The sequence below is a fragment of the Sturnus vulgaris genome, chromosome 33 (assembly GCF_052056855.1).
Source record: "Sturnus vulgaris isolate bStuVul1 chromosome 33, bStuVul1.hap1, whole genome shotgun sequence".
NCBI lineage: Eukaryota > Metazoa > Chordata > Aves > Passeriformes > Sturnidae > Sturnus > Sturnus vulgaris.
Window position 1 is genome coordinate 67,139 of NC_142275.1, and position 12,033 is coordinate 79,171.

Here is a 12,033-nt window from a genome sequence, read left to right on the forward strand (position 1 = left end):
CATGCTGGATGGGCAGCACAAGAGGGAGGGATTAAAAATGAACAGGGACAGTGTCCTGGTTTTGGGCAAATTTGGGGGAAAACCTCCAGAAGGAGCCCCCAGACAGCAAACCCCACGACTCCTCCCCCCCACCCCACCGGGTTCGGGAAGAATTTCCTCGGAGAAGAGTGGGAGAAAAAAACCTCTTTATTTAACAAGCAAGACACTCCCCAGCACAGGGAAAAAAGACAACGCCAGCTGACAAAAAACTCTTTCACCGTTCTGAAGGGATGACGAGTTCAGTCTCTCTGGCGAGTGGTCGCCCAGTTATCAGTCTCTGGCGCTTGGGAATGGCTGCTGCAGGTGACAGAGTGTAGACTCCCGGTGTTTCTTGGGGTTTCCCAGGTCCCCGTCCGGAACAGGTTCAGATGGTATCCAGGAGAGGGAGGGGACGGGGTGGAAGAGAAAACAGTCCAGGGAAAAAGTTGGACTGCCTAGCTGAACTAACTAATAAGAAAAAAGCAAGGGCAAAGCGAAGGAAAGAAAAAGAGGCAGAAGCAAGCAAGCAGGCAAGCAAGCAAGCAAGCAAGCAAGCAGGCAAGCAAACCGAGCTAAAACCTCTCCTAAACATAGACCATGGGGGAGGTGAGCCGGCTGATAACAAGACAAAACAAAGCTTCACTCTCAGAGTCAGTCCTGGAAGCACAGGACATAATACCAAACATAATCAGGACACATGATTGGAGATAGAAACACCATAACATCACCCTAGGACAGACAGTGACCGGGACACAAGGATCCCACGGGAAACAACGGCACAGGGAGCACCACAGAGGCACAGAGAAGGACGGAGAAAAGACAGAGAGTGCCAAACACACAGCAAGGACTGAGGGGTACCATGACAAAGAGGGAACCCAGGAGCCAGAGAGGAAGCGAGCACAGCCCGTGCGGGGCGGGCAAAGACGGGCAAGGAGCAGCACAGGCACGGAGACAGAGAGGCACGGCCAGCAGGACAGAGGCTCACCAGGAGAGGGGCACAGGAAGGGAGGAGCACCGGGCAGCGCTCCTTTAGGACAAGAATATTCACACACACAAGCAATTCCCTCATTTGCACCTCATTCTTATTTCACACACCGCCCCCCCCCCCCCCCCTAAAAAATTCAGCTCATAGCACAGGCAGCTCTGGCTTTTCCCTGCACAGTATTTCTACCAGGGACCTGGGCACAGCACGCGGTCGCGAGTCACCTGAATCAATCCTGATTTAACATTTCAAAGCTTCTCCTTCTGGCACTGCACCTTCTCAGACCCGGGCTGCCATGTTCCACTCCCCTCATGGCCACATTCAAGAACAACTGTTGCCATTCTGCAGAGAATTCCCAATACGGCTCACGTATTATCAGTGGGCAGAAAACTCTTTGGGCTTCAGTTCCACCTCTCACCTGTTCCACGTGGAGGGAGGACAGGCATTTGTCACACATCACAGCAGCAGTGATGGATCAAGGCTTTTTTTTTTTTTTTTTTTTTTTGATTGAATAAAAGGGTAAGAAAAAACAAACCAGGTCTCATACAAATGTCTTGAAACACCATTAAAGCTTTTTAAACCCAAGGAGACCATCGTGATTCCTGACTTCAGTCTTCTATCCATACTGGTTTTGGCATCATGAAATCAATCAGAGTCTTTTAAGAAATACTAAATCATCATGACTAAACCCTAACTAAACTCTGACTAAACAGAGGTTTCATCTAAAAAAAAAAACCTGCCACATCTCTTTTGAAACACCAGCAAATTGAAAGTTCTGTTGTGGTGAGAGAAAATCCTTTGCTGAATGATACTTTAAAGAGTGTCCGAGGAAGGATCCGTATCTAGAAATAACATTTTATGATCTGAACCGACAGATCATTTACAGAACTCCACGTAAAACCTATGTAGCACGAGGGTTTTTTTTAAATTGCAATGTAATGGTTAGCTTGGGTTTTCAGACTTGTTTCTTAGATTACTGTGTTCTTCCTTCAAACAGAAATACTTGCTCGCAGAGATTGCCTACTGAGTTGTTGCATATTTTCTTGGACTTCTTCATGCTGATATGGCATGAATTAGATATCACTTTGTGGCTAAAATTTACTGTGAAGAGCAGCTATATCCCAGTTTCAAACTCTGAGCAGTTACCAATGTGTTCCTTTGCTTACTGATTATTAAATCTATCATCTAAAATGTCATATAACCTTTTGAAGTTATTTGTATTGATCTAATAATACCAGAGGAAAGGCAGCTATGAAAGGAATGTCTGTCTTATACAGGTTCTTGATTAGTAGATAGGCAGCAGTTCTTAAGCAATTAATATTTTAAATGTGTAATTGCATTACAAGAAAATTGTTGCATAGGGCTTTATATAACCTCCCATTGACTTTCATGGATATTTCTTTTGGTTTTATTCAAGTCCTTACCACACAAGGTTCAAATAGCAACTGGTTCTCACAGAGGTCCTGAAATTGAATTTATAAATAACAATATATTTCAGACAAGTGAAATTCTCTCAGAATCAATTTCTTCTTTTCCTTCTTCCTATGATTAATATTTAATTATGTGATTTTAAAATTGCTTAATTACTGAAAGCATTTTTACCATAAAATAATTCCATTCCAGTAGAGCTGCAGTATTATTAAGAAGGGTATGTTTTCTTTTCTTTCCCCTCCAGGCTTGGAAATCTGATGAACTTTTTAAAAAGGAAGGCGCTTGCAAAATGCACCTTTCTTCACAAGGTAATGTAGAGTTTGCAGCCTCTTTAATTTAAGAAAGTTTATAATCGTAAAATGATCAAATGATTTGAAACAAAGTCCCTGGATTTCACTTTCGACCCTAAATGCTTTGATCTTTTTGTTACAGAAAAGCTGATCTTTATGCTTATAGGAAAGCTCTGTTTAGTAGAAGGATATTTTAATATCTTTTTTTTTTTTTTTTCCTGAGGGAAAAAAGCAGAAGCAAAGTCTCTCAAATAGCAGGATATCACTGGAACAAAGTTTGCTTCATGATTCAATCTGATATGGCTGGAAGAAACAAGGAAAATCAATACCTTTTTGTCTTTGCTGCTGGTTGTTCTGGCATTTCCTCACTGAGTCCTGAGAGTGTATTGTGTGACATTACAGGCAACATCCATCCTTGTCTCTTGGAAGTACCATCAGATAGATCATCAGCCAGAGACAGTAATCTCTGAACAACAATAAAACAGTGAGCTTGAATAACTCTATTTTTATATTATTTAAGACATGAAAGCAAAAGCAACTCATGCAATAATCTGAACACCTTTTTCCCTAAAAAGAAATAAACATGATTATTTGTCACTCACCCCTCAATAGGTGTAGCTTCCAAACAGCTCAGAGTGACAGAAAGTGCAATGAAGAAAACTGACAACTTCAGGTTGTGCATCTTCCCTTCCAAACTTTCTGAAAAGAACAGTGATTCAAAACTGAAAGCTAACCCAAATACTCTTCAGCACATCCTATCACCGATGCCCATTCTGTCCTAAATCAAGAGCAATTAGTCTTTTTCACAAGCTAGAGTGAGAAAAATGATCCCTTCAAGTTTAGTGACACAATTCAGTTTCAGAAATATGGCTCTCAGCAGTAAATGCTCATTTTCCATCCAGTAGTTTCAATCCTATCCCTTATCTCTGATTTGCGTTTCCTGACATATCCCAGTCTCAAATTCTGGTCCCCAGTGCAGTTTACTTTAAAGCTGTCTTAGTCTTTTCCTGAAAAAATGCTCTTGATTAATAATAGGGGATATAGTGCTTTTCTAAAGGCGCATCTTTTACACTGCAGGGAAAGTAAGAAAAAAGGCAAAGTATTTACCTTTTTGTGGTCACAGATCTAACTGGAGAAGCCAGCAAGCCCTCTTGGTTAGCAGGAAGTGTGCATGCAACAATTCCACGCTTGCATCTGGCTCTGGAGTATCCTTCTCCCTCTTCCTTTCTGGCAAGTCTCACGACTCTTATATATCCTCGACACCTTTCTCAGCTCTGACATCAGGCAGCACAGAGAGACTGTCGTTAATTCCAATCCCTACAGACAGAAAGTGCCCCAGAGAGGAGCAGAGGCAGGTGGGTCATTATTGCACTAGTACATCAGTAAATATTCTCCTGCTGTATGCAGAATGCCCTCGTGAAGGTACTGCAAGAGCATATTGCACATCAGAAATGTAGCCTCAATTTTACAGCTCTGATAAGCTGCTGTGGTTATATTCCCTGTGGGTGTTTTCGTGGGCTAAATAAGGTAACAAAAGTCACAAAGAAAGCCAGAGCAAATGAAACGCCAGGCCACTGGTAATTGAAATACAAGAAAACATGTCTCAGAAAAGATGGAAAAGTTAAAGTTGTGGAGGTTTGCTGTACAATATAGATAGAAAGCAAAGGTATCTGAAGGGATAAAAGCTGTATGATGAATAAGAAAAGAGTGAAAGTTATTTAAATTGACAGATAGAGTTCTCATTCAGGGTAACACGGTAGAAATCATGCACATTTTTCAGTCAAGTTTAAATGTCAATGAAAATTCTGTCGCTATGAATGTAAAATCTCATATTTTAAAAACCAGGTGGATTTGTCATGAGTGAAAATTGAGTCAATTAATGCTTTTCAGAAGGCAAAGACTAGGATTAAAAAGCCAGGAAATGTCAGAAAAGCCAGAAAACGTGCAAATTTATTTCTCTAGTATGCATAAAGTATGGTTGAGGGAAAAATGTACAGCTTTTAATAGACTAAATCCAGTGTTGACGAAATATCTAATTGCAGATTTCCAAGGATACAGATTAGAACCATTTACCTCTGATTTCAGTGGAAATTAGGCAAATCACTTCCCCCTCCCTCTCCCCCCCCCAGAAGTGTGAGAGCTGGAATCCTTCTGCAGTCGACTTAATTTTCTTTTCCTCCTCTCTTTTAGGACAGGAAGAATCACGACTCTCCTGCCATCTTTGCCAAGAGCTGTGGTGTTTGATCAGCCAAAGCCCAGAGGCTTCAGCACCAGAGGTCTGAGCCTGGAGGGCTCCTGGTGCTGCCCGTGCTGTGGGCTATGTCAGAGGATGCAGGGTTCCTCTTTGCCTCCCTGCTGGGATTAACTGCCATGGGAATGTGGGATCTGGGTGAAACTCCAGCTCTCCTGGTGTTCAGGGGAGCAAGGTCTGAGGGACTCCTCTCTGGGGATGTGCGGTGAAGGACTGAATAGTGTGGAAGGAGAGTATTTATAAACTGTATCACTGTTTCTCCCAGAATTGGGGTGGAGCACTGATGGGGGTGGTTGGGTTTGGTCTGGGCCTGTTATTCTTTGTGCAATTTTAAAATTCTCTTGTATGATTTACTGTCCGGTATCTTTCTAACAAAAGCTGACATAAATTTAGATTAAGGATTAGAACTTGGCTCCATTCATTGCAAACATTTGACAAGGCTGGAGGACTGGGGTGGTGACTGCTCTCAGGAAAGGTTACTTATTAATACTGTGTCAGATTTCCCGCAGTGACTGTCAGGCCTGCATGGCTGTGAGTTCGTGCTCTTCTCACTGGGGAAATAAGTTCAGCAAAATTAGAAATGTTAGAAAAATCCAGCCAAAAATTCCACCTCTGTACCCCCTAAGTTTTCCCAGTTTTTCCCAGCTAGGAGCTGCACAGAAGTCAGGCAGGGGAAGTGACAACAGGGAACCGCTGAAAAATTCAAAGGCACAAAGAGGAAAGGGGAAAGGTTTCAGAAAACAATTCTATGGTCTAAGAATAATTTCTGATTCCCTACTGAGAAGAACACGAACTCACAGCCATTCAGGCCTGACAGTCCCCTGCAGTGAGAGCTCAGCACACATCCACAGAGGCAAGTCCAGCATCTTAAATGAAAAAATAAAAATAAAAACCAGAAGAAAAAGGTGATTTCTTTTGCTTCAGAGTTATTTCAAGTTCTTAAAGCCCAAGCAACATTTGCTCTTGATTTTGGTTGGGTGAATCATGAGCAGTGGGCACGGGTCATGCCATTCATTGAGCAGAAAACCCGGGGTCATTTAGAGGGGACACAAGAACTGTTTGTGTAGCGACCTCGGGCTGCAGAGGGGCAGGAGAAAGGCCAAGGGAGCTCCCCGGGGCCACCAGGGCCTGTGGGGAACAGAATGGACGCTTGGATGACCAGTGGAGGTGAGGAGTGGATCTGAGTTCATCTACAGGGAAATAAGGAGGGGATACTCTGGAGTGAAAAGCTGAGGTGATGAGTTCACCCACCTGGGCACGAGTTGTGTTTGCACAAAGTGGGAACAGAGGTGAAGGTCAATCCAAAGTCGATCCTGCTTGACCTCTGAATTCCAGGATAAGTTTTACAAGCTGCCAAATGAGGGAGTAAAAATACACAAAAATGAAACTGAGAGAATTCATGAGGTTCCTGGGAGTCCATTACACTGTTGTCATAGAATTCTTAATGAGTTTTGAGCTTTTAATGACAACAATTCAGTACTTTCTTTGGATTAATCACTGTGTAGGATTTGGGGTTTATCTGGATTTTAAAGGCGTCGTGGTGGCCCTGACACTGCTCAGGAGCTGGTAGGAAAAGCAGGGTCAGAGCTCCTGGCAGGCACAGGGTGTTTTTCCCAGAGTGGACTGTGGAGGAATTGTTTGGGCCTTGGATTGTCCCTCTGGGTGATGCCAGTTGCTGTGATTTGTGTAATTCCATACATTTAACTCCCAATACTTCCCAGCCCAGGAGCTTGAGCTGACAGGGCAGCACACAGATTGCTCTCTGTGCTGTGCCCCGATTTGGGGTTCGCTGTCAGCTTTGCTAGCTCCCGTGAATTATGCCCATAGCCCCGAATTCCCTGCTCAATTCCCACTGCCATAACCTCACAGCGCCTCATGGAGTGGGGATATACTGTGGCAGGAAGCCCAGCAGCATCGGCACGGGGACAGGTGTATATTCCAAAGAATTTGCTGTTTCAAACCCTCATTCCCCAGCCCCGCCGATGTCCCTGGGGGGCACTTGACAGAGTTACCTGGATTTCAGCTGATTTCACCCCCCCGAGCTCGGGCTCCAGGTGATCTTTTCAAGCAGGAGAAGGCAGGGGCCGGAGGCGCTCCTGGCCCGTGCCGAGGCAGTCCCTGGGGCCACGAGAGGACATCTCTCCCTGCAGAATTTCAGTTCTTTCCAGAGCCTCAGCAGTGACAGAGGACAAAGAGGAAGATGAGGAGGAGGAAGAAGGGGGAGAGGGTTTGAGAGGAGGGGAAGCCCAAATCCGTGCTGTGTGCGGAGCTCCGACAGCACGCTGCAGCCCGCAGCTCAGTGTGAGCACGGGGCAGAGGAGGCGATTTCTGGGCATTCAATCACCCTGAGGCGGGCCCGGCACCGCCCCTGCAGCACCGTCCCCAGCACAGCTCGGTACCGCTCCGGGATCACCCGGCCCCGGCCCCGGTGCCGCCCGGGACCACTGGGGACCGCCCCTAAAGCACCGCCCCGGCCCCGCCCGGTCCCGTCCCCGGGACCTCCGTGCCCCGCCTCGCCAAGCCCCGGCTCCGCCCCGAGCCTGCCCGGGCTGCGCCGGGACCATCGCTGGCGGCCCCGCCCCTCTTCCCCGGGCCGAAGCGGGCTGAAGGAGATGTCCGCACGATTGGAAACGCCGCCGAAAATCGCACCCGTGGGATCGGTGTCGGCGTCGTGCGCAGGCATCCCACTAGAGCGAGCGGGCTCCTTGCTGTGCCACCCTCCTTTTGCAGCCAGAGTTAGAAGGTCGGGGAGCGACACCCGAGCCGCCATCTTGGGAGAGGCAGGCGCGCAGTACCGCGCTCTGCCCACAGGGTGGCGCTTGGGAGACAGGCAAGGGATGGAATCAAGGAGTGTCCCAATCCTTGAGGAAATCCCCCGGAATGAACGCCCCAAAAAACCCCGACCAGAACTGAGAAACCTCCTGCCTCTGTATGAGTGCAAAGGGTGTGCAAGGAGTGTGCAAATAGTGTGCATTAGCAATCGATCGGCTGGCATGAGCAATCGATCGCCGATCTAATCGATCGGCAGGCGCGATCAATCGATCGCCGATCTAATCGATCGGCAGGCATTAGCAATCGATCGCCGATCTAATCGATCGGCAGGCACGATCAATCGATCGCCGATCTAATCGATCGGCAGGCACGATCAAACGATCGCCGATCTAATCGATCGGCAGGCGCGATCAATCGATCGCCGATATAATCGATCGGCAGGCATTAGCAATCGATCGCCGATATAATCGATCGGCAGGCATGAGCAATCGATCGCCGATATAATCGATGGGCAGGCATGAGCAATCGATCGCCGATATAATCGATGGGCAGGCATTAGCAATCGATCGCCGATATAATCGATCGGCAGGCATTGGCAATCGATCGCCGATATAATCGATCGGCAGGCATTGGCAATCGATCGCCGATATAATCGATCGGCAGGCGCGATCAATCGATCGCCGATATAATCGATCGGTAGTCGCGATCAATCGATCGCCGATCTAATCCATAGGCATGCATTAGCTATCGATCACCAATCTGATTTTTCCCGCCATTTTTCATTGATTTTTTCCCCATTTCTCACTGATTTTTTCCCCCATTTCTGACTGATTTTTACCCCCCATTTCTGACTGATTTTTCCCCCCCATTTCTGACTGATTTTTCCCCATTTCTCACTGTTTTTTTCCCCATTTCTCACTGATTTTCCCCCCATTTTTCATGGATTTTTCCCCCTATTTTTCCTGGATTTCCTCCCCATTTTTCCCCGTCTCTCACAGATTTTTCCCCCCATTCCTCATGGATGTTTCCCCCAATTTTCATGGATATTTCCCGATTTTCCCCCCCATTTCTCACTGATTTTTGGCCCCATTTTTCTCTAAATTTTCCCCCCATTTTTCCTGCATTTCCCCCCCCCATTTCTGATTTTTGCCCCAATTTTTCATGCATTTTTTCCCGCAATTTTCGTGGATTTTTCCCGATTTTTCTCCATTTCTCACTGATTTTTTTCCCCATTTCTCACTGATATTTACGACCCATTTCTGACTGATTTTTCCCCATTTCTCACTGATTTTTTCCCCAATTTTTCATGCGTTTTTTCCCGCAATTTTCGTGGATTTTTCCCAAATTTTCCCCATTTCTCACTGATTTTTTTCCCCATTTCTCTATGATTTTTGCCCCAATTTATCAAAGATTTTTTCCCCATTTCTCACTGATGTTTTTCCCCATTTTCCCCCCATTTCTCACTGATTTTTATCCCCCATTTCTCAATGATTTTTCCCCATTTCTCTCTGATTTTTTCCCCATTTCACCATGATGTTTTCCCCATTTCTCACTGATTTTTTTCCCCCATTTTTCATGGATTTTTCCACCCATTTTTCGTGGATTTTTTCCCCATTTTTCCCCATTTCTCACTGATTTTTTTCCCCCATTTATCACTGCTTTTTCCCCATTTTTCCCCATTTCTCACTGATTTTTTCCGCCATTTTTCATGGATGTTTCCCCCAATTTTCATGGATATTTCCTGATTTTCCCCCCCATTTCTCACTGATATTTGCCCCCATTTCTCTCTGAATTATTCCCCCCATTTTTCATGCATTGTCCCGCCCATTAATCACTGATTTTTTTCCCCATTTCTCACCGACTTTTCCCCCCATTTCTCACTGATTTTTATCCCCCACTTCTGACTGATTTTTCCCAATTTTTCGTTGATCTTTTTCCCCATTCCTCACCGATTTTTCCCCCATTTCTCTCTGATTTTTCCATCATTTTTCATGGTTTTTCCCCCCCATTTCTCACTGATTTTACCCCATTTCTCACTGATTTTTTAAATGTTTGTATTTCTATTTCTATTTATGTTTATATTTATATTTATTGTTATTGTTATTGTTTTGCATGTTTATGTTTATGCATGTTTATGTTTATGTTTATGTTTATGTTTATGTTTATGTTTATGTTTATGTTTATGTTTATGTTTATGTTTATATCTATGCAGGTTTACGTTTGTGCATGTTTATGTCTATGTTTATATTTCTGCATATTTATTTTTATGCCGGCGAACGCGGACAGGCGTTTTATGTAGACGCCTATCCGCCGGGGTCCTAGAGAGGCCGCCATCTTGAGCGTGTCCGCACTCTCAAAATGGCGGCTCGGGCGGCACCCCGCCTGACCTTCCCAAAATGGCGGCAGAAAGGGCGGGAAAAAATCAGGACCCCGGTGTGTAGGCATAAGATGCCTGATTACATCGCCGACGCCGATCCGCTCGCCGCCAATTTTCCCGGACGTTTCAGAGCGTGCCGACAACGGCCGCGCGGTCCGCGGTGCCGCGGGCGTGAGGGCGCCGGCGGGCGCGGGCAGGCGTTTTATGTAGACGCCTATCCGCCGGGGTCTTATGGCGGTCGCCATTTTGAGTGTGTCGGGACTCTCAAAATGGCGGCTCGGGGGCACCCCGCCTGACCTTCCCAAAATGGCGGCAGAAAGGGCGGGAAAAAATCAGGACCCCGGTCTGTAGGCATAAGATGCCTGATTACATCGCCGACGCCGATCCGCTTGCCGCCAATTTTCCCGGACGTTTCAGAGCGTGCCGACAACGGCCGCGCGGTTCGCGGTGCCGCGGGCGTGAGGGCGCGGCGGGCGCGGGCAGGCGTTTTATGTAGACGCCTATCCGCCGGGGTCCTAGAGAGGCCGCCATCTTGAGCGCTGCCGCAGGGCTGGGTCCCGGCCCGCGGGCCCTTCCGCCATCCTGAGAGGGGCACGGTGCAGTACCCGCCTGTGTCCACACGGCGGCAGCACTGCCGCCCAACTCAGCCCGGCACTGCCGCCCTGTCAGGGACAGACAGAGAAGGGAGAGAGTTCCAAGCACCAGAGTCCCCACCCGTCATAAAATCCTCTCAATGAACGCCCCAAAAAAACCCCGACCCAAACTAAAAATGCCCTGCCTCTGACCAAATGAAAAAAAAACCCTTTTATATATAGAAATCATCTATTTTTTAATATTTAATTTATAGTCATAATCTAGACATATTTCATATATTCAATTTAATTGCTATTCTATTTATCATATATACAATATTATTTTATTATTCATTATATACATAGATTTATATTACTAATGGTATTTCTATTTTATCTATATCCATCTATATTTGGAGGTTCATAGTTTTTAATATTATTTCTTTAAAAGCTCTGCCTCTAACCAAATAGAAACAAAAAACTCGATTATTTTAAATTCTATTTGAATATATTTTTCTATTTAGTTTTCATATTTATATCTGTAGATTTATATGTCTATATTGTGTATTCTATATTTATATACTATTTAATGTATTTTTTACTAGTATATTAATATACTAGATGCTATTTACATTCTATTATAACATACTATTTAATATAACATATTAAAATCGATCAATTATTTCTATTACATACTACATACATGTATTTTATATTTATATTTATTTCTATAGATTTATACTTACATATATATATGCATATATAGTTATAATAATTTTATGTCAGTATCTATTTTTGCATATTTGTATATTTTTGCCTATATTATTTATATTCTTTATTAAAAACCCTCCTCTAACCAAATAAAAAACAATAAAAAATTCCTTTTAAAGTCTAAATATTTATATATTTCTATTTTCATAACAAAATATAATGTAATGTAATATATTTATATATTGGTTTCTTATATTTGCTTCTATATTTTTATTCTTTATCTTTTCTTTTCTATTTACAGTATCTATAAAAAAACCCTACCTCTATCCAAACACAAACCAATAAAACATTCCTTTTAGACTATATTTAGCTGTTTTTTAAGGTTCTGTTTTTCATGCATTCTACACCCACCCCTCCCTCTCAATGTTCTGGCACCCACCATGACCCCCCCCCCATGCCCGACTCACCTGCTCCTCCAGCGCAGCCCGGCTCCCTTTCCCAGGGACCTTGGGGTGCCCCAAACCACGTCGGAGCCCCCCTCAGCCTTTTTTCCTCACCCCAAAGAAGGCACAGAACGACTCCAACTGCCCTGGACAGCAGCAGGGCACTTGACTGCAACCCCTCCCATG

At 44.8% G+C, this 12,033-nt stretch overlaps 2 long non-coding RNA genes across 4 annotated transcripts; one reads left to right on the plus strand and one right to left on the minus strand.

The window, feature by feature from the left end:
• Window positions 1-168: 168 nt before the first annotated feature.
• On the minus strand, window positions 169-7,477 carry LOC148220624 (uncharacterized). 3 transcript variants are annotated; one of them, XR_015798700.1, is made up of 7 exons: window positions 6,985-7,477; window positions 6,224-6,322; window positions 3,829-4,038; window positions 3,324-3,420; window positions 3,051-3,187; window positions 1,225-1,418; window positions 169-369 (listed from the first exon to the last, which is right to left on the minus strand). It is a non-coding gene; the product is annotated as an uncharacterized LOC148220624 (long non-coding RNA). The 3 variants fall into 3 exon arrangements; XR_015798699.1 differs by having other exon boundaries at window positions 169-1,418; XR_015798701.1 differs by having other exon boundaries at window positions 169-2,463.
• On the plus strand, window positions 3,076-5,379 carry LOC148220625 (uncharacterized). Its single transcript, XR_015798702.1, has 2 exons — window positions 3,076-3,205; window positions 4,912-5,379. It is a non-coding gene; the product is annotated as an uncharacterized LOC148220625 (long non-coding RNA).
• Window positions 7,478-12,033: the final 4,556 nt, after the last annotated feature.